This window comes from Sorex fumeus, unplaced genomic scaffold, assembly GCF_029834395.1.
Source record: "Sorex fumeus unplaced genomic scaffold, SorFum_2.1 ptg000010l, whole genome shotgun sequence".
NCBI classification, from domain to species: domain Eukaryota; kingdom Metazoa; phylum Chordata; class Mammalia; order Eulipotyphla; family Soricidae; genus Sorex; species Sorex fumeus.
In genome coordinates, this window is record NW_026606067.1 from 17,457,901 (window position 1) to 17,481,285 (window position 23,385).

Consider the following 23,385-nt stretch of genomic DNA (forward strand, 5'->3'; position numbering starts at 1 on the left):
GTTCTTTTTGGGACCTGATGCATTCTTCAGGAGCTGTGGAGCCTCCCAGCGGCCTTTCTTCTCTGCGGATATGTGCTGTAAAGATGGCGCTGGGGTCTTCTCTCTTTGAAGTCTTCCTTTATCGCTTCTCTGCACTGCTTTGCAAGCTCGGATGTTAGCTTGTGATTGCCTGAAGATTGCACTAAGACACATTGGTGAATGAGCTCGAGAGTTTCTGAAGACAGGCATCTCTTTGTTGCTTTCTCTCTCTCAGCATTCCTCACACAATCAATGTGGTGCTGAACCAGTTGATAGTATTCCTCATTGATGTCATCAACAATTGGTATCTTCCCATGTTGCTGCAATAGTGCCAAATAGCTCCCAGTTGGTGGTCATTCTGGGAGTTCTCTTCTTAAACTTTGCATCCTTTTCTCACCACTCTCTGAAGTAGAATTTTGCACAAAGGAGATGGTGGTCCAGTCCCATTTGGAATTTTGTGACAATAGCAACATCAGTCAGGCAAAAGCGTCGATTGAATATGATGTAGTCAATTTCGTTGTGGAACTTTCCAGGGGAGACTCCTATGTCCAACATTTAGATTCGGCCTTTTGGAATTGTGAGTTGCCATGGATGGTCTTGGTTGACATGATGAACTCAGACAGTCTCTCACCCTGTTTGTTTCATTCTAGGTCATTGCTCCCAATGTGGAGTTCTTTGGTGACCTTCTCGGTCCTATCTTGGCATTAAAATCATCAACATTGATCTTGTAGAAAGTGTGGGCTTCTTTATAGAACTTCTCCAGCTCCATGTAGAACTTCTCAATTTCTTCTTCATCATAATTGGATTTTGGTGCGTAGAGGATGAAGATAGAAACTGCCAGCAATGAGCCACATCTATTCAATTGTAATCATCTGATTTGGGTTGTCAGGCATTCAAATGAATCAATGCTCATGGCCAAGTTCATGTTGACAAGGATACCTTTACCACCGATGCCTTTTTGTCACATGTTCTGAGGAACAGTTCTTCTCCAGTGTCAAAAGTGGTGTGATGTGGTTGATGCCTTCTCGTCTTGGTCAGATCAATGATGTTGTATTTGACCTTCTGTGCTTGCACCATCAGGTCCTCAATGGATGCTTCTGATGGCAGTGTAAGTGCGTTGAAAGTACAGACAGTCATTTTAGTCCTTGTTCATTTTGGCAGCCTAGTTTGGCCCTGAGATTTATCATCCTCTCCTTGCTCATCCTTCTTAATGCTGCCATATTTTGGACTCTTTCAGGGTCAGGGGAATGAGGCCCATTGTTTTTACTGTTTTTGGCATATCGAACATGCCACGGGTAGCTTGCCAGGCTCTGCTCTGCAGGCGGGATAGTCTCGGTAGCTTGCCAGGCTCTCTGAGAGTGATGGAGGCTTTTAGGGCGGCCTTTAATCGCTCTTGTAGGTGTTCCCATGGTTCACACCATATTTGAACCCCATTGAATATTGCAGTATTCTTAGAAGATGTGTAGTAAGTGTCTTATGATGTGTTGTGGCTGCATGGTCCGGAAAGTGGCCTTAAGCATGGTAGAGGCTGAGTAGTGGAGGTAGTGGAGATGGAGGAGGTCAGCCAATGAGGTATTTATCTAGCACCAGCAGGGTGGGGCTTCTAGGTGTCATCCCTGGATCGCGCGAGATTGGTGGAAGCAGGCAGAGGATCTGTGTTTCAGGTCCCATTGAACCTGGAGTCCAAGGTCACAAAGTTCTGCTTACCTGGTTCTGTGGGGCTTCACTCATGCGTGAGGCTCGGCCGAGCATCCAGTTATAATATGTATAATACATAATAGTGCACTATAATAGTCAGCAAATACATGTAGCAATAACTATCACTATCACTATCATCCCAGTGGTCATTGAAATACTCGAGCGTCAGCCAGTAACGTCTCTATTTCTCCCAGTCCTGATATTTTAGCAGCCTCTTTTTAATCATCTTTTCCAAATGACTGGAGGCTCTTTCAGAGTCAGGCGAATGAGATCTATTATCGTTACTATATTTGGCATATAGAATACACCAGAGGGAGCTTGCCAGGCTCTGCCCGTGTAAGTAAGATACTCTCGGTAGTTTGCTGTGCTCTCCCAGAGGCATAAATGGGTAGGAAGTGTTTTATAATGTGTCATGCGGCCGCAAAGCGGCTGCGCAGTCTGGAAAGCATCCTGGAGCATGGAAGTGGGTGGACAGTGGAGATCGGCTGCCGGGGCTGGTTCCCTTGAGGTGGGGAGGGCTCTCACCCACCCCACAGCCTGGTGCAGAATCATGGTTCTGGTGGCATGGTTCTGGGAGCCTCCTTTTATACTCCCATCTGGAAGGAGCATCTGTGAGTTCTAGAGGGTGGCTGATGAGGAGATAGAGCATTCTACTTCTCATAGCAGAATTCACATCCTCTTAAGGACATCTGATAGTCTCCTTGGTAGATGATTGTTCAGACTAAAAATAAGTCTCAATGAATTTAAAAATAATGGAAAAGATACAAAGTGTGACTTTTTTCATTCCAAATATAATGGTATGAAATCAAATATGTATAATAGTAAGAAACTCTGAAAACTTATAAGCATATGGAAATTAAGTGAGTCACGCAAATAACCAATAAGCCAAAGTGACAAATAGAGGGACAAATATTTTTACTTAATATTATTAAAAGTAAAAAATACTTAATAATAAATGAGAACAAAGAAAAACATATCTAAATGTACAGGGTGCAGTTACAGCTATGCTTACAAGGAATAATTGTAAATGTCTTATGTGAAAATATAAAGTCATTATGACTTAATGCCTCATTTTGAGTAACAAAGAAGAGTGAAAAGAAAAGGAAACCCAAAGTAAGTGGGAAGGAAATAATGAGTCAAAAATAAATAAGAGCAGAAAATTGGAAATCAATAGAGGATATTTAAAAAACAAAACCTAAAGCAAGAGTTAATTTCTTTTAAAAAAATCTATAAAATTGAAAATATTTTAGCAAGACTGGTAAAATGAGATACTTATATTAATAAAAGGAAACATTACTATCTACTTAAGAAATAAAAGTCTTATAAAGAAGTACTATAAAACAGCATATGTCAATAAATTAGATTACTTAGGTAAAGGACGGGAGCGATAGCACAGCGGGTAGGGCATTTGCCTTGCATGCAGCTCACCCGGGTTCGATTCCTACACCCCTCTCAGAGTGCCTGGCAAGCCACTGAGAGTATCCCACCCACATGGCAAAGCCTGGCAAGCTCCTCATTGTGTATTCTATATGCCAAAAACAGTAACAACAAGTCTCACAATGGAAACGTTACTGGTGCCTGCTTGAGCAAATCGATGAACAATGGGAGGACAGGGCTACAGTGCTACTTAGATAAAATTAATATATTTGTAGGAATATGCACAGAGTGGTCAAATAATACAGCAGAGACACATGATTGAAAGTATGAAAATCAAAAATTAAAGAATTAGGATTACCTTCTCCTGACGCTTGAATGTATCACACTCTGCCAGCAATTTCCAGGCTATACTCACTTGGCTTGTAAGCTGTTTATATTTATGGCTCTGGTTACAGTAGATTGGAAGAGGAATTCTGGAGTTATGCATTGATGTTTTGGTGTTTTTATTTTTCCTTCAATTTTGGTTTACATTTAATGTATTTTTATTATTGAAATAAAATGACTTACAGCAGTGTTAATATTTAAGCTTTTGACAAAGTTTCTGGCCCACACCACCAAGCACAAAACATCCAACATTTTCCCTCAGTCACTTCTAGTCCAAACAATCTCCTACCCGCAACCCTGGGTTCACTTGATAACCTCTTCTGTTATGTTGTCAGAGTCCAACAATTTGTTTTCATTGGACATTGCCCATTCCTTTGCTTCGTTTACATAGAACATGGATGAGATCATTCGGCAACTGTCCTTCTCCCTCTGACTTATTTTACTTAACATGATCCCCACCAGTTTAATTCAATTTGTAGCAAAGGGAAACAAATTAATCTTTTCTTATAGCTGAGTACTATTTTGTTATGTCCATATAGTAAGATGTTTTTATTTATGCATCCATCAGTTAACATTTGAGCTGTTTCTGGGCCTTTGCTACTGTAAGTAGTACTACAATGAACACAGATGAATGTGTAACTTTTCAACCAAATGAATTCGCATTTTGGAGATAAATGCCAAGGAGTGGAATCCCTCAACAATATAATAATTCTATTTTTAATTTTTTAAGAAGTATAAATAGTGTTTCCCACAGAAACTGAGTGACTAACAGTGGTTGGTATTTGTCAACACAGTTGGCAATCCCATCAACAATGAATGAGGGTTGCTTTCTCATTGCAAGACTGCCAATAATGGTTGTTGCTGAACTTCTTGGAATAAGCCATTTCCTCTCATGTGGGACGACAGCTCAATATCATTTTGATGTGCATTTCCCCATAATCAGTGATGATGAACACTATGTTTCTTGGTAACCTGTATGTCTTCTTTGAGGGAGCATCTGTTCAGTTCCTCTCCCTAGATTTTGATGGAGTTATTAGATTTCAGGTGTCAGGTTTTGTGAATATTTTATGAATTTTGAATGTCACCCTTTTTTTAGATGTATAGTAGGCAAATATTTTCTCATCCAATAAGGTGTCTTTTATTTATTTATTTTTAGGCACACAGAATCTTGCTTTACTCAATGACTGATCAATATTTACAGTCACGAGGAGAAAGGCATTTCTTTTTTTAAAATTTACTATTGTTTTTCAATGAATCATTGTGAGATACAGTTACAGACTTCTAAACTTCAATGATTAGGTTTCAGTCATACAATGATCAAGCACCCATCCCTCCACCAGTGCTCATTCTCCACCACCAAAGTTCCCAGTATCCCTCCCACCACTCCCATCTCCTCCTAACCCTGGCCTTTGTGGCAAGCACATTTCCTCTTACTCTCTTTATACCTTTGGGTGTTATGGTTTGCAATACAGGTACTAAGAAGCCATCATGTTTGGTCCATAGTTTACTTTCATCACGCATCTCCCATCCCTAGTGAGCCCTCTAACCATCATTTACTTAGTGATCCCTTCTCTATCCCAGCTGGCCTTTCCTCCCAGCACATGAGACCAACTTCCAAGCTATGAAGTGATCCTACTTGCCCTTATCTCTACTATCCTATCTGAGGTGTTATCCTCCTATTACATTACTTTATCATCCACAAATGAGAGCAGTCCTTCTATGCCTGTCCCTCTCTTTCTGACTCATTTCACTTAGCATGATACTCTCCATGACCATCCACTTATAAGCAAATTTTATGACTTCATCTTTCCTAACAGCTGCATAGTATTCTGTTGTTTAGGTATACCAAAGTTTCTTTAACCAGTCATATGCTCTCAGGCAATCAGATATTTTCCAGATTCTGGCTATTTGTAAATAGTGCTGCGATAAACATACAAGTGCAGATGTCATTTCTACTGTACTTTTTTATGCGGTTCCAGGATATATTCCCAGAGGTGGCATTATTGGGTCAAATGGGAGCTCAATTTCTAGTTTTTGAGAAATGTCAATATTGTTTTCCAAAAAGGCTGGACCAACCAACATTCCCACCAGCAGTGAAGGAGAGTCTCTTTCTCCCCACATCCATGCCAATATCGGTTGCTTTTGTTATTTTGGATGTGTGCCTGTCTCTGTGGTATGAGATGATATCTCATTTTTTATCTGCATTTCCCTGATGATTAGTGATGAAGAACATTTTTATGTGCCTTTTGGCTATTCAGATTTCTTCTTTGAGGAAGTTTCTGTTCATTTCAGGGAGGAGTTTTTCATCTTTCCTTCATAAAGTTTTGATGATTTCCCACTTTTTAACATGAGGTAATTTCTCTGGGTACTTGTGGACTTCTTTAGTCTTCACTGTTCAGTTCATAACCTTTATCTTATGGATCTGGCCCATGAGAATATTCTTGTTTTTGAAGATATTTCCTTCACGTTTAGGTACAGGCTGTGATACATGTGACATATCCTTTATATATTCCTGTGAAATTTTATGATATTTCTCCTTATAGGAAGAGGTATTGAACAGGGAAAACTTGTGTGCATGTATATGCTTTTGTGTGATTTGTGTGTGAAAGAGAGAAAGACAGACAAGAGACAAAGAGAAGAGAGCTTGAGACAGTTAGTTGACTTATTTCACATAATTACTTTTCTCATGTGATTTGATATCCACTTGCTTAAATAATCAATTGGTTGTTCCCATTAAACATTTAGCCTTGCCAGCCAATCAGGACCACACCAAACAGATGAACTCAGGTTTTGAGTTAAGTGCTCCCCCCACCAACTTACTGTTTACCTATGGGCAAGTAGCTTGATTTTTTATTGTACTTTGGTTTTCTTCTCTGTAAAATGAATTCAGTGATACATATACAACTGATAGATTTTTTTATGGGATGCGTGAAATAAAATTCAATATAATCCACAACATAGAACATGCTCAATATTGTTAGCTATTTTCAAGATTATTATTGTTACTCCTAATAGAGATATGGCTGTTGTCATATCATGGTAGACAAGAATTGAGTCCCTCTCCTCACACTGAATTTTTACTCAAGCAAGGTAACTTTGTTCCTTCAATTACTTGTCATAGGGCAGGATAATGGAGTCCCTTTATTCTTTCCAGTTTGCCAGTGATCCTTTTAAAAGGAAATGAATAAGAAAAATGAATCAAGTAGCAAAACTTTATCATTCTAAGAAGCTTCATCTTGAGATGGTCAAGATAGCATTAGTTTCATTGGCAAGGAGGTCAAGCATGTGAATGATACTCAATAGAGATCTAGAGAGGGGAGGAGAACACTGGCATGGTTAGTACAATGTCATTAAGCTTCTCAACAGTGTGAATATAGAAAAATGTAAATACATTTTACTAAAAAATGTAGATACATTTTACTAAGTAGGAAATATAAAGTATATTTTAATCTTCTTGGCTGTTACTCATATTCAGACTCTTCAAATACCCCCATAGGCAGATACCCACAATTCAGACAGATGAAACAAAAGGTATGTATGGTATTACGTATAATTGTTTAGAAAATCAAGTTTCAGTCATATTTGTCAGTGTCTTGTCAAGGTCTCACATCTGGTAATTAGCAAAGTTGGAAGTCATATGTAAGTCTTCTTCATTAAAGTTATTATTGATGTTAGTCTATCCCTGTGGAAAAATTTATTTAAAAACTTGAAAAGAACTAAATCAGGAGTAATAAAAAGATATTTTATTCCAGAGTAATACCAAATAAAGTGAACTTTTTTTTTTACAAAATTACAAGATTAATGCACAAGAGAGATAAAAACTGCAACATGTCTTCATATGGAAATCTCTTTCATTTGTCATGTAATACAATTCTTTAAATTGATCTACATTGCTGTTTTTAGCTTCTCCAGGAAGCTCTGTTATTGACAGACTGAAAATTCAATTGCCTTCAGTGTCCTTTGCAGGAGGCTAACTTGAGACATTACTAGTTATTCTCCAAATGGATCTTTGTATTTTTTGGTGTCTGGATTTGGAGAGGGAGTCCTGGACTCTGTGTGTGTGTGTGTGTGTGTGTGTGTGTGTGTGTGTGTGTGTGTGTTTATAAGTGAGAGAGAGGAACAGAGAGAAAGAGAGAGAGAAACAGGGGAGGGGATGAGGAGATGTGTAGCTGATGAGTTCTTCATAGGATTTAGGATTTAAGGATTTAAAGGATTTGGATTTTTCCCCTGATCATCAGTATCATGGTAACCTTTCCCACAAGGTGCATTTATTTTGTCTTATAGGGTACAGCTAACAGGAGATGTTGTAGTTTTGTATTATTTCATAGAACACCAGCCAAATAATAACACATTCTTGAAATCCATATGGTGCTTTAGAAGATTGTGGGTAAAACTATGGGCACACATTGCTTTATTTCAACATGTCGCATAATGAGGTAACTTGGCCAAATACACAAGATAGAATTGTGCTCATTTCTGCATGTAGAGGAGCAATAAAAAGGGAAGAAAATGTTCAGCTGCTCAGAACCACATTTTCCACATGATTTATTGTCTAGCACCTTTATGTACTAGATGCATAGTAGTTTCTTAATAAACAGTTGCTGTTTGATTTGATGATGGATATTTTCTTTCTTTCTTTCTTTCTTTCTTTCTTTCTTTCTTTCTTTCTTTCTTTCTTTCCTTCCTTCCTTCCTTCCTTCCTTATTTCTTCTTTCTTTCTTTCTTTCTTTCTTTCTTTCTTTCTTTCTTTCTTTCTTTCCTTCCTTCCTTCCTTCTTTCTTTCTTTCTTTCTTGCTCTATTTCTCTCTTTTCTTCTTTCTTTTCTTCTTTCTTTCATTCTTTCTTTTGATAGAAGAAATATAGGTCTCCAAATAAGTCTGAAATTTATCAAGACCTATTTGGGCAGCCCCTTTGACCTGCAGCACCAATGGGATCAGGTGGCTGGAAAGTGAGAAGAACATGAGTCATGGGTCGGTGGGAAGGTTTAGGCCTCTGTTTCAGTGAGGCTGGGAGGGCGGTGACTGAGGTCGAGGAGAACGTTCTCCTTCCTATTCAGGCAGTGAGCCTGGAATCCATTTCCAGCCCACTCCAATCAAAGAAACAAACTGGAATGGACCAAATGAAATGAAATAATCAAATCTAACCCACAGCCAACAGAGGAGGCCATCCAAAATGCAAGAACAAATAAAACAAAAACTGCTGGCAGAGCTAAGAGGAAAAGGAATGCAATTCAAAAGGGAACTGAAATTACTTTTAATAGACCTTGGTAAAGCTGCTGAGAGACCTCAGTCTCTCAACTCTCCATATTATTTATTGATTGGACTGACATCATGCTGAATCACAGGTCTTTATAAAGTTGCACAAGCTTTGGATTGCAGGATGTAGCCCAGGAAAGAAATTTCTTTCTTCTTGGTCTCTTTCTTCTTCGGTTATATTGGTTGGTGGTGTTTCAGGCCTCAGTTTTCTATTCTGGGAATAGGGATGAAGTGCACAGGCATTGACACTGTTCTCTGAATCAGAACTATGTGTAAATGTTAGCCATTATGCTCAGATAAGACTTGTAGTTCTCATATTTATTAATGAAGTCTTCCAAGGAAAGCCTACCTCAATACTTTTTACATAGTCTATTAAGTCAACATATGTGGAAAATGAGAGGCCCAATTCATTCTCAAAAGTTACTATGTTCAGTGAGTGAGTACAAAAGTGACCATGATATCTCTCATAGAAAATTATTGGATTCATAAATAGCCTGTAAAAACTAGTTGCATCTAATAGAACTTAGTGTCTAGTTCTGGTTTTGTCATCAGCTTGTTCTAATGTCTCAAACAACCCAATTTATCTTTCTTCAACTGTAATATGATGGAATTAGATAGGTGCTGGTCTAATTGTAATATTTATTTCAGTTCTTACAGTCAGAATTATAGTAATGAAATGTGTACATCGCCTCTCTCTCAAGAAGCAAAAAAAACATTGGCTTTAAAGAAACATGAAAAATGGTTTGTTTTTCACTCCATTAAGAATAATCCCTGGTTGCCAAATTAGTGACATGGTAAATTGAGGTTGCAGTATTCAGTATCTCTCCTTGGCTGGTACAAACCAGTAATCAATCCTCAGCTTATGAAACATAATGTTCTCTTTAAAACAAAGACACCCCAGTAGTATAAATAATAATGTACATCTAGGAAAAGGTAGAAGATATTTTTTCCTTGCTTGTTTTTAAAGAAGCAGAATATTAGTTTGAAGCTAAAGAAAGAAAATGTTTAATGAAATAGCAAATAACCATTGGTCTGTTCACATTTCTGCTTGTATTTCTCCATACTACCCTCCCTGCACCTCACTATGAATCTTCAATCTTGTATTCAAGAGGCTAAAGAGTATAAAATCTAAAACTGTGTTCTCCACTCCTGTAAGACACATCTCAAATATTTCTTTTTTTCCTATTATTGTAAGAATATTTGATGGTAACGGAGCGGTAGATTTGCTCTTGTTTATTTCCCAAAACTAAATGGTCTAAGATAGGAGCCCACCAAATTAAGATACTTTCTTTTTTACATAATTGGTGCTTTATGGTTTTTAAACACCACCTGTCCCAAATTTGAATAGAATGGGTTTCCCAAAGGGTAATGACCAGAAGAACATATTATCCCACAGCTGACCACACCACTTTAACCCTGGTCATGGATTTGGATTAAATGTAAGGTGGCTAGGAAAAGAGAGAAGGTCACAGGCCTATGGTGAGAACACAATAGAATGATGGGAAAGGCAAACAATATGGAGAATGAAAGAGTAGTTATGGTGTGGGGCAGTGAATATTACCAGCTAAGCCCATAAAAATGCCGAGAAAGCAGCCCACCACACAATATGTGTGTTGAGGTCTTTTTGTTTTGTTTTGTTTTGAGGCCATACCCAGCAATGCTCAGCAATTACTACTGGCTCTGCACTCAGGAGTCACTCTGGCAGGCTCAGGAGACCATATGGAATGCCGTGAATTGAACCTGGGTTGGTCTTGTGCAAGGCAAGAGCTCAACCTCATGTATCTAGACCTGTGTTGAGGTCTTAGATGTACTCAGCATTCTCCACAATAATAATGAAGTTATTCAAATCATAAAGCCATGATTTCAACTCAAGAATTTATTCAACTGAAGAATATACAAAAACACTGATTCAAAGAGAAATGTAAATGTCCGCATTTATTGCAGTGTTATTTGCACCAAGCAAGTGTGGTAATAACGTGAGGTGAGTATAAGAAGAAATGGCATGTATATATGCAACGGAATACTATTTAGCTATGAAAGTCAAAATTCTGCCATTTGCCACAACACAAATGGACACAAGGTGAAACAACACAAATGGATACTTGGTGAAATATGTTAGATGAGTAAAGACAAGGACTATATGATTTCACTTTTATGGCACATATTAAAAAAGATAAAACTATCAAGAATACTTGATAAGGTGAGGAGCAATATAAGCTTTCAGATTCTAAAGCCAAATTAGCAGTTAATAGAAGAAAAGGTGAGTGAATAAATCAGATCAAAAGAGTCTATCAGATGATGAAGCATAGATTAGGCTTTTGGTGGTGAATGTAATATAGTCTATATAGACATTGACTTATAAAGATGTACACAATAAAAATTATATAACATGTAATGCTACTTCAATAAGAATAAGTATAAAATATTTCTTCAGTACTTGTTAAGCACTAAGTTCTGGAATAGGTGCAGAGAGTAAAACAGGAATTAAATTTAGAAGTACCTGGTTGACTGTGACAGTGAGATTTGGGCTATGCCACGCTGATGACTTACTAAAGTTTTCTACCCAAAGCTCTGTGTTATCTGCAAAGGATTAAGGGTGTGATCCAACAGCTATGTCCTTTGATGTGTAAAAGTTTCTTTTCAAACTGATTTTGTCTTTCTCCAAAGAAGTTCTTTGGTATCTTTGTTATATTTTTCCTGAGGTTTGTCATGACTCTTCCTCATTTACTTTGTTGGGAAAATTGTGCTTATTCTTTGATATTCTCCTGTATATTCTTTTCCACATAGCATGTAGCCAGTTCTGCATCGGTTAATTGTACTTCACTTATTCTTTTTAGTGTGCCTAATCACAGCTCAATATCAAGTTTGATCCTGTGGTTTATAAATATCACAACAACCTTTAAACAACATGTAGAAATAATTGTTGATTTCATATTCTGTGCTCATGATCTTAATCTTTTGCCACTTTTTTTCATGTCTGGTTTAATTCAAAGGCATGACAAAATATACTGATGTTTCATTAATGTTTCTTATTTGATCAAATATAAACCTTTCATTTTTTCTCAGTTGAATCATTATGTAACCACAGCTAAAGCATCTTTATTCAAAATCAGCAGGAAGTCATGGTTAAATTGATATTTGATGCTTTGACAATAGCACTGCAATATGCATACATAAAACATATCAGCTTTTATTATTGAGATTTCTTCTATCTTATTCCAAGAGATTTAGCTCAACTTTCCTCAGTTTCTTTGCTATGTGTGTGAGAGGGAAAGGAGAGCGGGGGTGGGGTGGGGAGTATGGGACAAAATTTTTTTAGAAATGTTTATTGAGACACTGTGATTTACAGAGTTGTTTTAGGCATACAATGTTCCAACACAAATCCCTCCACCAAGTTCCTTGTCCCTTCACCAATATCCCCAAGTTCCCCCCCACCCTTAGCCTGCCTCCTTAGTAGGTACGGTGTATGGGAATTTTTGCCTGTAAAGAATTTTTCTGTCCCAATACTGTGTGTGATACTTTTGAAAGTATCTACAGGTATCATTTATAAATTGAAAGAATTTTCTCTTTATGTCCAGATAACTAATAATTTTTACCAAGATGTACATAAAATTCTGTGAAGCATTTCCCTGCATTAACTGAAATAAACTTCTAATTTTATGCCATTGACTCTATTAATGTTGCAAATTGCATTGGGCTATTTTCTTTTTGTTGTATTGGGACACATTTTCTTCTTCTTCTTCTTCTTCTTCTTCTTCTTCTTCTTCTTCTTCTTCTTCTTCTTCTTCTATTGAGTCACTGTGAGATACACAGTTACAAAGCTGTTCATTATCAGATTTCATTCAAACAATATTCCAACACCAATCCCTCTACCAGTGTACATTTCTCATCACCAATATCCAGAGTATCTCTCCCCCTGTGAATCTCAGAAACAAACATAACAATTTGAAACTGGGAGATGGCTCAGTGAGTTCAAGCCCATAGAAAATTCATCCCACGTTGATATCAAGGATATACAAAGTACTGGTTGAACTCCACAAGAAGAAAACATCCAACCCCATCACAAAATGGGGAGATGAAATGAACAGAAACTTTCACAAAGAAGAAATCCGAATGGCTAAAAGGCATATGAGAAAATGCTCCACATCAGGGAGATGCAGATCAAAACCACAATGAGTTATCATTTCACACTACAGAGACTGGCCCATATCCACAAGAACAAAAGCAACCGGTGTTGACGCAGATGTGGCGAGAAAGGGACCTTCCTTCACTGTTGGTGGGGATGCTGACTGGTTCAGCCCTTTTGGAGAACAGTTTGGATGATTCTCAAAAAATTAGAAATTGAGCTCCCATTTGACCCAGCAATACCACTCCTGGGAATATATCCCAGAGAGGCAAAAAAGTATAGTTGAAATGACATCTGCACTTGTCTGTTCATTGCAGCACTCTTTACAATAGCCAGAATCTGGAAAAAACCTGAGTGCCCGAGAACAGAAGGCTGGTTAAAGAAACTTTGGTACATTTGCACAATGGAGTACTATGTAGCTGTTAGAAAAGATGAAGTCATGAAATTTACATACAAGTGATACTACGTGGAAAGTATCATGTTAAGAAAAATGAGTCAGAAAGAGTGGGATAGACACAGAAAGATTGCATTCATCTGGGGAACATAAAGTAACAAAATGGGAGACTAACACCCAGGAGTGGCCGAGATTAGTACCAGAAATTTTACTCCGTGGCTTGGAGGCCAACCACACATGCTAGGGGAAAAGGGAGCTCAGATAGAGAAGGGAACACCAAATAAAGGGTATTGGGAGGATCCTCCCAGGATGGGAGAAGCATGCTGAAAGTAGACTATAGACCAAACATGATTGTCACCCATTGCCTCTTTTGCAAACCACATCACCCAAAAGGAGAGACAGAACAAAAGGGAATGCCCTGCCACAGAGGCAGGGTGGGTTGCGGGGGATGGGGAATGGGAGGGATACTGGGATCCGTGGTGGTGGGAAATGGGCACTGGTGGAGGGATGGGTATTTGATCATTGTATAATTGAAACCCAAGCACAAAAATTTGTAAGTTTACAACTGTACCTCATGATGTCTCACTAATAAAAATTAAAATAAATAAATAAAAATTTAAAATATTCATCTCACAAACCAGAAGTTCAGAGAGTTGATTTTCTCAGTTTCAAGTCATTCTTGGGTCATCAGAGAAGACCCACTAAGCTATCACGATTGTTAATTTTTGGAGAGAGAAGGCTATGCATAAATCAGAGAGGAATTTTCATAGGAACAGGTTGCCTGGAGTAAAGGAAGAGATACAAAATCAGTTAATAGAAGGGAATAGCTTTGAAAATGAGATGTCTAGTTTCTCCAAAGACATAAAACTCACATAAAACTCCCCATTGTCAATTCAGAGATGGCAGTCTGGGTGCCTTTGGCTTTCTCCAGGATTTAACTGATGCTGGTTCTGCATATGCTGTGTAGGAATACCAGGATGCAGGCTTTGGTAAGGGTTGGGGTGTCTGTGTCAGACTGTGTCAGTAGAAGGATCAGAACACATGGAAGCATATGGACTTTCTCTCCAACACCATTTCGGCTGGCCACTGACCCCTGTCTAAACACACACATTAACCTGAAAGTCCCACTGGCGTCTTAATGATGCTATCAGTTCCCTGGGTAAACATCTCTTCTGAACAATTATAAACAAATGATCTCATCTGCACTACACAGTACCACTGTGATCTGAGGTTATATAATCCCTCTCCTTCTCTTTCTCCCTCTTTTATAATCTCTCCTTTCCCTCTCTCCTTTCCCTCTCTCTCTCCACACACATACACACACACACACACACACACACACAGAGACACGTGCGCGCGCATCTGCACACACAAACATACTTTCTAAATGTCAACACACTCTTCTGTCTGAGCTAAAAAGATTTTAGAAATAAGCTAGATCTGATTTTCTGGACTGCTGCAGAATAATACTTCATTTTGGCATGAGGGGATTGAATCAAGTGTATATATGCAAGTGTTTATATATGTAAGTGTGTGTTCTACCACTGAGCTATAACTCCAGTCCTATAGGTAGATTTTAAATGTGTGATTCTTAGTTTCAATAAAACAAGTTTGGGATTGATTTATAAAAGTCATCCAAAGGGATAATCACTATTTCATGGGAACCTTAGAACTGGTGCTACTCAATGCTGAGATCCAGGAAGAGAATAAGGCATCCATTGCAAACCAGCAAGCCTTTCCTGCCCCTGCTTCTGGGGGCTTTGACCGAGTTCCTACAGTTGCTAAAAGGCCAATTTTCTCTACCCATTGGAGAATTATATTGCATTGGTAAAATTGTAACCTTATGCATGAGAATGAAGACACAAATTTTCACAAGCGAAGTGCTGCTTGCCTCCACTGAGGTGAGCTTATTGTTTTAAGCTTTTGCTCCTTTGTGTGCTTACTTGGATACTTTTTATAGACTGTAGGTGTTGGGGACAAGGAACATGTTTAAAGCTGTGACATCATGTAATACTCAATCTTCATATTTTTTCTTTTATAAGTTATTTTCTTAGAGAAGAATACAAATCATGAAGCTAGAACCTGAAAGATAATACAGTGGGTAAAGCACTTACCTTACATGCAGCTGACCCAGATTCAATTCTTGAGCACTGAGCCAGGAATAGTTCCTGAGAACCACAAGGTGTTACTCCCCCATGACCCCAAGTTATTTTAAAAAGTAAATCAATAGCCTGGGGGGTACTGTCATTACCAGTTTTTTTCATGCATTTGGAAGTTTATATATGCTTTTTCTTTCTTTTTAAAACCTTTTTAAATTGAACACTGTGATAGACCATTACAAAGCTGTTAACGATTGGATTTCAGTCATACAGTATTCCAACACCCATCCCTCCACCACTGTAATTTCCCAGCACCAATGTTCCCAGGTTCCCTCCCATCACCCCCCATCCCCCACCCCCTGTCTGCCTCTATGGCAGGCACCTCTCTCTCTCTCTCTCTCTCTCTCTCTCTCTCTCTCTCTCTCTCTCTCTCTCTCTCTCTTTCTCTCTCTGTCTCTCTCTTTGGATATTGTGATTTAAAATATTGGTGCTAAAAGGTTATCAAGATTATCTCTTACCTACTTTTAACCTTCATTGGCTAGCATGATCATTTCCAACTATTACTATCATAGAGATCTCTTCTCTATCCTACCTACCCTCACTCCCATACACACTTTTGGTTAGTTTTAACCATTAACCAGTACTCTTAGGCCCTATTTGTTCTGGCTATGGATATTATTTTACTACTATAAATATTTTTATATAACACAAATGAATTCTGTCATTCTATATCTGTCCCTTTCCTTCAGACTCACTTCATTCAGCATGATACTATCCATGTCCATCCATTTATAGGCAAATTTCATGACTTCATTTTTTTCTGACAGCTGCATAGTTTTCCATTGAGTAGCTGTGTCATAGTTTGTTTATCCATTCATCTATTCTTGGGCACTCAGGTTGTTTCCAGATTCTGGCTATGGTGAATGGTGCTGCGTTGAACATAGGAATTTACACACACACACACACACACACACACACACACACACACATTTAAGAAGTGCTTTTATATACATTCTGCTTTGACAGGAAGAATCTTGTCCAATGAGGAGGAAAAACAGCCGTCCTCTGCATTCATAGGTGCAAATCTTAAAACCAAAAATGCATAGATAAAATGGAGAAACCTTAAGGACATTTTTTAGAAGAAAAATAAAAAGTAGAAATAGAAATCAAGTGATTCACACTCCTAATGTCTCAGAGTATTGGTCTTTTGAATGCCAAGTAGAATCTGAATTATCTGTGTGCCCTGGACACTTACCACTTATGCCTGTGGACTGGCTCAGTAGTTCACAGAACATTTCAGAAATAACAGTCTCTTATTTTCTACTTTGCAATGTTCCACTTTATTATTCTACAATAAATTTAATCACATATTCACATAACTAAAATGAAACTTGACTCCTGAAAAACATACAAATAAAAGTGTGTTAGAAGAAATTTATTTGTATTTTGCTACATAATGACTGCAATTACACTAAAATCATATGAAAATCTTAAGATGCATAAATGTACGTGTTAATTCTTTGTGAAGGTGGAGACTATGACTAAAACTGATACAACAAATATGTTACCTCGCAGTTAAAGATTCATAAGGACGACTTTTCTTAAATGGGATTTTAGATTTTATTTTTTTTTATTAAAAAAATTTTTTTTAATAGTGAGACATCATGAGGTACAGTTGCAGACTGACATATTTTTGTGCTTGGGTTTCAATTATAAAATGATCAAGTACCCATCCCTCCACCAGTACCCATTTCCCACCACCACGGATCCCAGTATCCCTCCCACCCCCCATCTCCCCCATCCGAGTGCTACTAAATTTTTAAAAAAATTTTTTTTTGTTTCTTTCTTTTTTTTTTCACAGTTGTAGATTTACAATTTTTTGTGCTTGGGTTTCGATTATAAAATGATCAGATACCCATCCCTCCACCAGTGCCCATTTTCCACCACCATGGATAATATCCCCCCACCCCCATCCCCCCAACCCCCCTGACTCTGTGGCAGGGCAATCCCCTGTGTTCTCTCTCTCCTTTTGGGTGTTGTGGTCTGCAAAAGAGGCATTGAGTGGCAAGCATGTTCAGTCCATAGTCTACTTTCGACATGCATCTCCCCTCCTGGGAGGATCCTCCAAATACCCTTTATTTGGTGCTCCCTTCTCTATCTGAACTGCCCTTTCCTCTAGGATACCCGGCTGGCCTCTAAGTTATGGAGTAATCCTTCTGGTGCTGATCTCATCTATTCTTGGGTATTAATCTCATACTTTGTTACTTTATATCCCCCAGATGAATGCAATCTTTCTATGTCTATCCCTCTCTTTCTGACTCATTTTGCTTAGCATGATACTTTCCATATTGTACCACTTGTATGTAAATTTCATGACTTCATCTTTTCTAACAGCTACATAGTACTCCATTGTGTAGATGTACCAAAGTTTCTTTAACCAGTCATCTGTTCTTGGGCATTCAGGTTTCTTCCAGTTTCTGGCTACTGTAAAGAGTGCTGCAATGAACAAACAAGTGCAGATGTCACTTCGACTATACATTTTTGCCTCTCTGGGATATATTCCCAGGAGTGGTATTGCTGGGTCAAATGGGAGCTCAATTTCTAATTTTTTGAGAATTGTCCATACTGTTTTCCAGAAGGGCTGAACCAGTCGACATTCCCACCAACAGTGAAGGAGTGTCCCTTTCTCGCCACATCCACGCCAGCATCGGTTGCTTTTGCTCTTTTGAATGTGGGCCAGTCTCTGAGGTGTGAGATGGTATCTCATTGTGGTTTTGATCTGCATCTCCCTGATGATTAATGATGTAGAGCATTTTCTCATGTGCTTTTTTGCCATTCGGATTTCTTCTTTGAGAAAGTTTCTGTTCATTTCATTGCCCCATTTTTGGATGGGGTTGGATGTTTTCTTCTTGTGGAGTTTAACCAGTATTTTGTATATCCTGGATATCAACCCCTTGTCAGATGTGTATTCGGTGAATATCCTTTCCCATTCTGTAGACTGTCTTTGTATTTTCGTCACTGTTTCTTTGGAGGTGCAGAAGCTTCTTAGTTTAAGATAGTCCCATTTATCTATCTCTGTTTTCACTTGCTCGGCCAGTGGCGTGGCATCTTTGAAGACACCATTAGCTTCAATGTCATGGAGGGTTTTGCCAACTTTATCTTCAATGTACCTTATGGTTTCTGGTCTGATGTTGAGGTCTTTAATCCATTAAATGGGATTTTTGTCTTGGATAACTTCTGCAAAAAATGAAAATAGTGATTCAGATGAATTGTGAATTCCAGGAAAAGATCAGGATATTTTTGAACTGTGAAAAATATACTGTAGGGCTAAACATGTAAGGAAGTTATAAGCTAGAACTGTATAATTCTAAACATCTTTTTATCAACAGTAAGAAATTTTGATACTTGTGTTATATCATCCTATCTGTCACAAAGTATCTAATATTCCTGGACTCTACTTAGTAAATGCCAATGGTATTCCCAATCAAACATGTCTCTACAAAGCTCCAAAGTGAAAGAAAGAGCCAGAGGCAAGGACTAAGGGAGAAAATTTGTTTGACTTATTTTTGGCAGAAAAACAATAACTGTCTCTTGAGAAATATCAACAATAATCTGTTCCTCATGTTGGTTTGGAACTTGAATTTACACCGTGTGCCTGGTTTTTAAAAAGTTAAGTTTATTATTTTAAAAAAAGAGTTTCAGGTTAACCTTTCATGGAAAAAAGACCTTTTATAAAAGAAATACTTTCTTAACCTAGGCTTCGAAGAATTTGCAAGATGTTAATAATTTTTAATGCAAAAAATAAAAGAAAGGCAAGTTATCATATATGAAGGTAAGCAGAAAAATAAATTATAGAATTAAACTCACAAAATGTCAAATACTCGAATAATTGATATGTAGGGAAACATATCATATATATGTCTGTGTATTTCTTTTTGTATTTATTTTTCTATAGGGAGATATATGTTAATTACAGATAGATGAATATGCATACATTGGTTAAAATATGTGTACATTTAAGATTTAGTAGCTGGAATAAAGGGACATAAATGTGGCTAAAGTTAACATAGAGAGACAAAGGGAAGTCTAAATAGTTGAGATGACACTACAGACAATTAGATTTCAGAGAGAAAATTGATACACATTGCTTAAAGACATAATGTGCATGCCTTTTCCAAGATCTTTAAGATGACACCATTGCTAATATTGAGGAAATATAATAAAACTCAAACAAGATAAATAGGAAATCTAGCCTGAAGCAAAGCACAGGATAGATATATGAGAATGTATAAGACAAAGAGGCTATCTTAAAAACTGGCAGAGAGAAAATTAGAGCTCCTACCAATGAATGTCATTTATATTTACACTCTAATAGCAGTAAGATGAATGAGTCAAGCAGAATATTCATTACTCAGAAAGAAAGTCAATGTAGATATAAAATTATTTACGCAGGAAAATATGTCTTGCAAAAACAAGTATAATAAAAATATGTACTATCAACAAATAAAAGAAGAATGTTCATCAAGGATAAATCCTTCATAAAGATAATTTCAAAGGTCAACTTTCAGAAGAAAGGACATGATTTCAACAAGAGGAATTGAAATGCAGAATGGAAAGGTTAGGAAAAGTGGTAAGTAGATTAGGAAATGTGAAGAATGAACAACAACAAAATGTGAAGTAAAACTAATCTGTGGATTAAAAAATCATCTTATAACGTAAGTTTTGAACAAGAACATAAGGAAGTCTGGAGGAAAAACTAAATGAATTCCAATATTCTTTTACTATAAAAGAACAAAAGGATAAAATTAATTTTATCTTATTTAAATATGTTATATTTTTCCAAACTACTACTATTAGAACAACAGAAATAGAGTATACAGCTTCCAAAGCAGTAACAGTAGAACATGATCGACCTAACTTGGTCATACAAAACAAGATCAAGGAAATTAAATTTTGTAAAACAAAAGTAAAAAGCAACAAAAGAGAATGAGAAAATGAAAAACAAACTAAGATAATGAAAATAAATATAAACTTGACTGTAAGAGTAATAGACAACATTAATTGAATGTTTTTCTTCAAACTCAAGGGATAATATGACAAAAACAAAGCCCATATTCTGTGTTTTTTTGCAGTTAACAAAGGACATACATTAAACCTTGAAACAAAAAGTATATTAAGACTAAATAATGATTAAAACTTCAATTATAGATTATAGGCAAAGAGAGAAATTCTGAATTATGTGAAAGAAAAATTGACAAAACTCACAAAGAAAAATAGAGAAAATCATCATAGAAAATAACAGAGCAATCATCGAACTAACCATTGTTATATTTGATTATCATGGAGTGCAGGCAATTCTAAAAAAACTTAATCACTTAACCACTTAACTTCCCGTTAGTCATCGATTTGCTTGAGCGGGCGCCAGTAACGTCTCCATTTGTCCCTGTTGCGTGCTAGTGTAGCCCAATGGCATCTCTTCGCTCCGGGAACATGAAGGGCCTCAAACCGATCGTTCATGATCTTGACGAAGAAGTCTGACCATCTGGTAGGTGGGCAGCCACGCGGTCTTTTGACATCCCGTGGAATCCAATCAGTAACAGCTCTAGTCCAACGGTCGTCTTTAAATCTCATTACGTGACCAGCCCATCTGATTTTCGACACCTTGGCAAATGAGACAGCGTCCCCGATCCTTGATCGTCGACGGATGTCAGAACTCTGGATTCGTTCTCTCATTTGAGTGAAACGTGATATTCCAAGCATAGCTCTTTCTATTCTTCTTTGGGAGACCTGAATAGCGTTCTCATCTTGTTTGCGTAGGGCCCAGGTCTCTGAGGCATATGTTAATGCAGGAAGAACAGTGGAATCAAAGAGATGTGCCCGGAGCCGGAGGTTCTTCGTCCTCTTAGCTATTTCTTCGACGTTCTTGAAAGCGTTCCAAGCCGCTCTCTTCCTCCTGCGCAGCTCGGGTGCCAGGTCATTTGTCATGTTGACCTCTCGACCTAGGTACACATAGCTGTTGCATTCGGAGATGGTCGTTCCATTGAGAGCGAATGGGGCGTCAGGAACAAGGCTGTTTCTCATAAACATTGTCTTTGTAAGATTCAGCTGTAGTCCTACCTTTCCACACTCACAGTCAAAGTCGGCCAGCATTTGTGCCGCTTGGCTGATGTTTGGTGTTATTAAAACAATGTCATCAGCAAAGCGGAGGTGGTGTAGTTGCCGACCATCTATCTTCACTCCCATTCCTTCCCATTCCAGTCGTCGCATGATGTTCTCGAGGGTGGCACTGAAGAGTTTCGGTGAAATGGTATCACCCTGCCGAACCCCTCTCTTGACATCAACGATCACTTCTTTGTAGAATGGTGAGATCCTGGTCACATTTCACCATCTGGTTGGCTGGCTCAAAGCATGCATTGGTGATCTCTGCAACAGAAAGCTGTTCATGGTAGGCTTTCTCAGCAGAGATGACAGGGACGTATGTGGCCAGAGGGAAGTGGATTCGGGGGTAGGGCACCAGGTTGGTCTGGAATTCGGTCAGATCAACATTCAGGGCCCCATCAAATCGGAGGGAAGCAGTGATGGAGGACACAATCTGGCTAATAAGGCGGTTCAGGTTAGTGTAGGTTGGGCGCTCAATATTAAGGTTTCTACAACAGATGTCATAGATGGCCTCGTTGTCCACCATAAAGGCACAGTCAGAGTGCTCCAGGGTGGTGTGGGTGGTGAGGATGGAGTTGTAGGGCTCAACCACAGCAGTGGACACCTGGGGGGCTGGGTAAATGGAGAACTCCAGCTTGGACTTCTTGCCATAGTCGACGGAGAGACGTTCCATCAGCAGGGAGGTGAACCCAGAACCGGTTCCCCCACCAAAGCTGTGGAACACCAAGAAGCCCTGAAGCCCGGTGCACTGGTCAGCCAGTTTCCGAATTCAGTCCAAGACGAGGTCAATGATCTCCTTGCCAATGGTGTAGTGGCCACGGGCATAGTTATTGGCAGCTTCTTCCTTGCCTGTGATGAGCTGCTCAGGATGGAAGAGCCGGCGGTAGGTGCCATTGCGAATTTCATCAATGACTGTGGGCTCCAAGTCTACAAACACTGCCCGGGGCACATGCTTGCCAGCGCCCGTTTCACTGAAGAAGGTGTTGAAGGAGTCATCTCCGCCCCCAATGGTCTTGTCACTGGGCATCTGGCCATCAGGCTGGATGCCGTGTTCCAGGCAGAAGAGCTCCCAGCAGGCATTGCCAATCTGGACACCAGCCTGGCCAACGTGGATGGAGATGCATTCATGCATTACGAGGTCTTGCCGGATCCGGACAGGAGGAAGCGAAGGACGGGAGGCGAGGGTCTCCCACGGGTAGACTACCAAGGAGTCTGGGGTAGAAGCAGTGCCTCAGGCAACCGCAAGCTAACGTCCGAGCTCGCAAAGCAGTGCAGAGATGCGATCAAGGAAGACCTCAAAGAGAGAAGAGCAGAAGTACTGGTAGATGCGGCAGAAGCCGGCAAAAGTATTCGTAACGCCCACCTGTCCTTCGCCAACTATAAGACCAAGATGACTGCCCTCCGACGTCCTGATGGATCCATCACATCCTCCAGAATGGCAATGGAGAAGATTATCCATGACTTCTACTCAAATCTCTTCGATAGCCATGTCCACTTGCCGACATACCAAATTCCACAGGATGGATATGTCATTCCCAACATTCTCCCTTCCTAAATCTAAAAAAACATTACTGTTAAAATGTCAGTTTCCTGGAATATTTCCCCCTGAATCTAAACATTTACAGCAACTATTGATTTGCTTTAATAATGTGTGCTTAAGTTTTAAATTAGTTCATTTTAAGTGTTTTTTCTTTATAAACACTGCATTCTTTTATAGACACGTTGGGTTCCAAACAAAGGTGGAAGTCACTTCTCCCCGTTTCTGTAGATTCAGTCAAGCATTTGTTTTGAAATTGTCACTGTTCAAAATCATCGGTAAGTTTGTATTATCCCAGCCTCTATTTTGCTAACAGTACTGGGCATGAACAATAGATA

At 38.7% G+C, this 23,385-nt stretch overlaps 1 pseudogene; it reads right to left on the minus strand.

The window, feature by feature from the left end:
* Nucleotides 1-21,732: 21,732 nt before the first annotated feature.
* LOC130020017 (tubulin alpha-1C chain-like) lies at nucleotides 21,733-22,651 on the minus strand (annotated as a pseudogene).
* Between the last annotated feature and the right edge of the window lie 734 nt (nucleotides 22,652-23,385).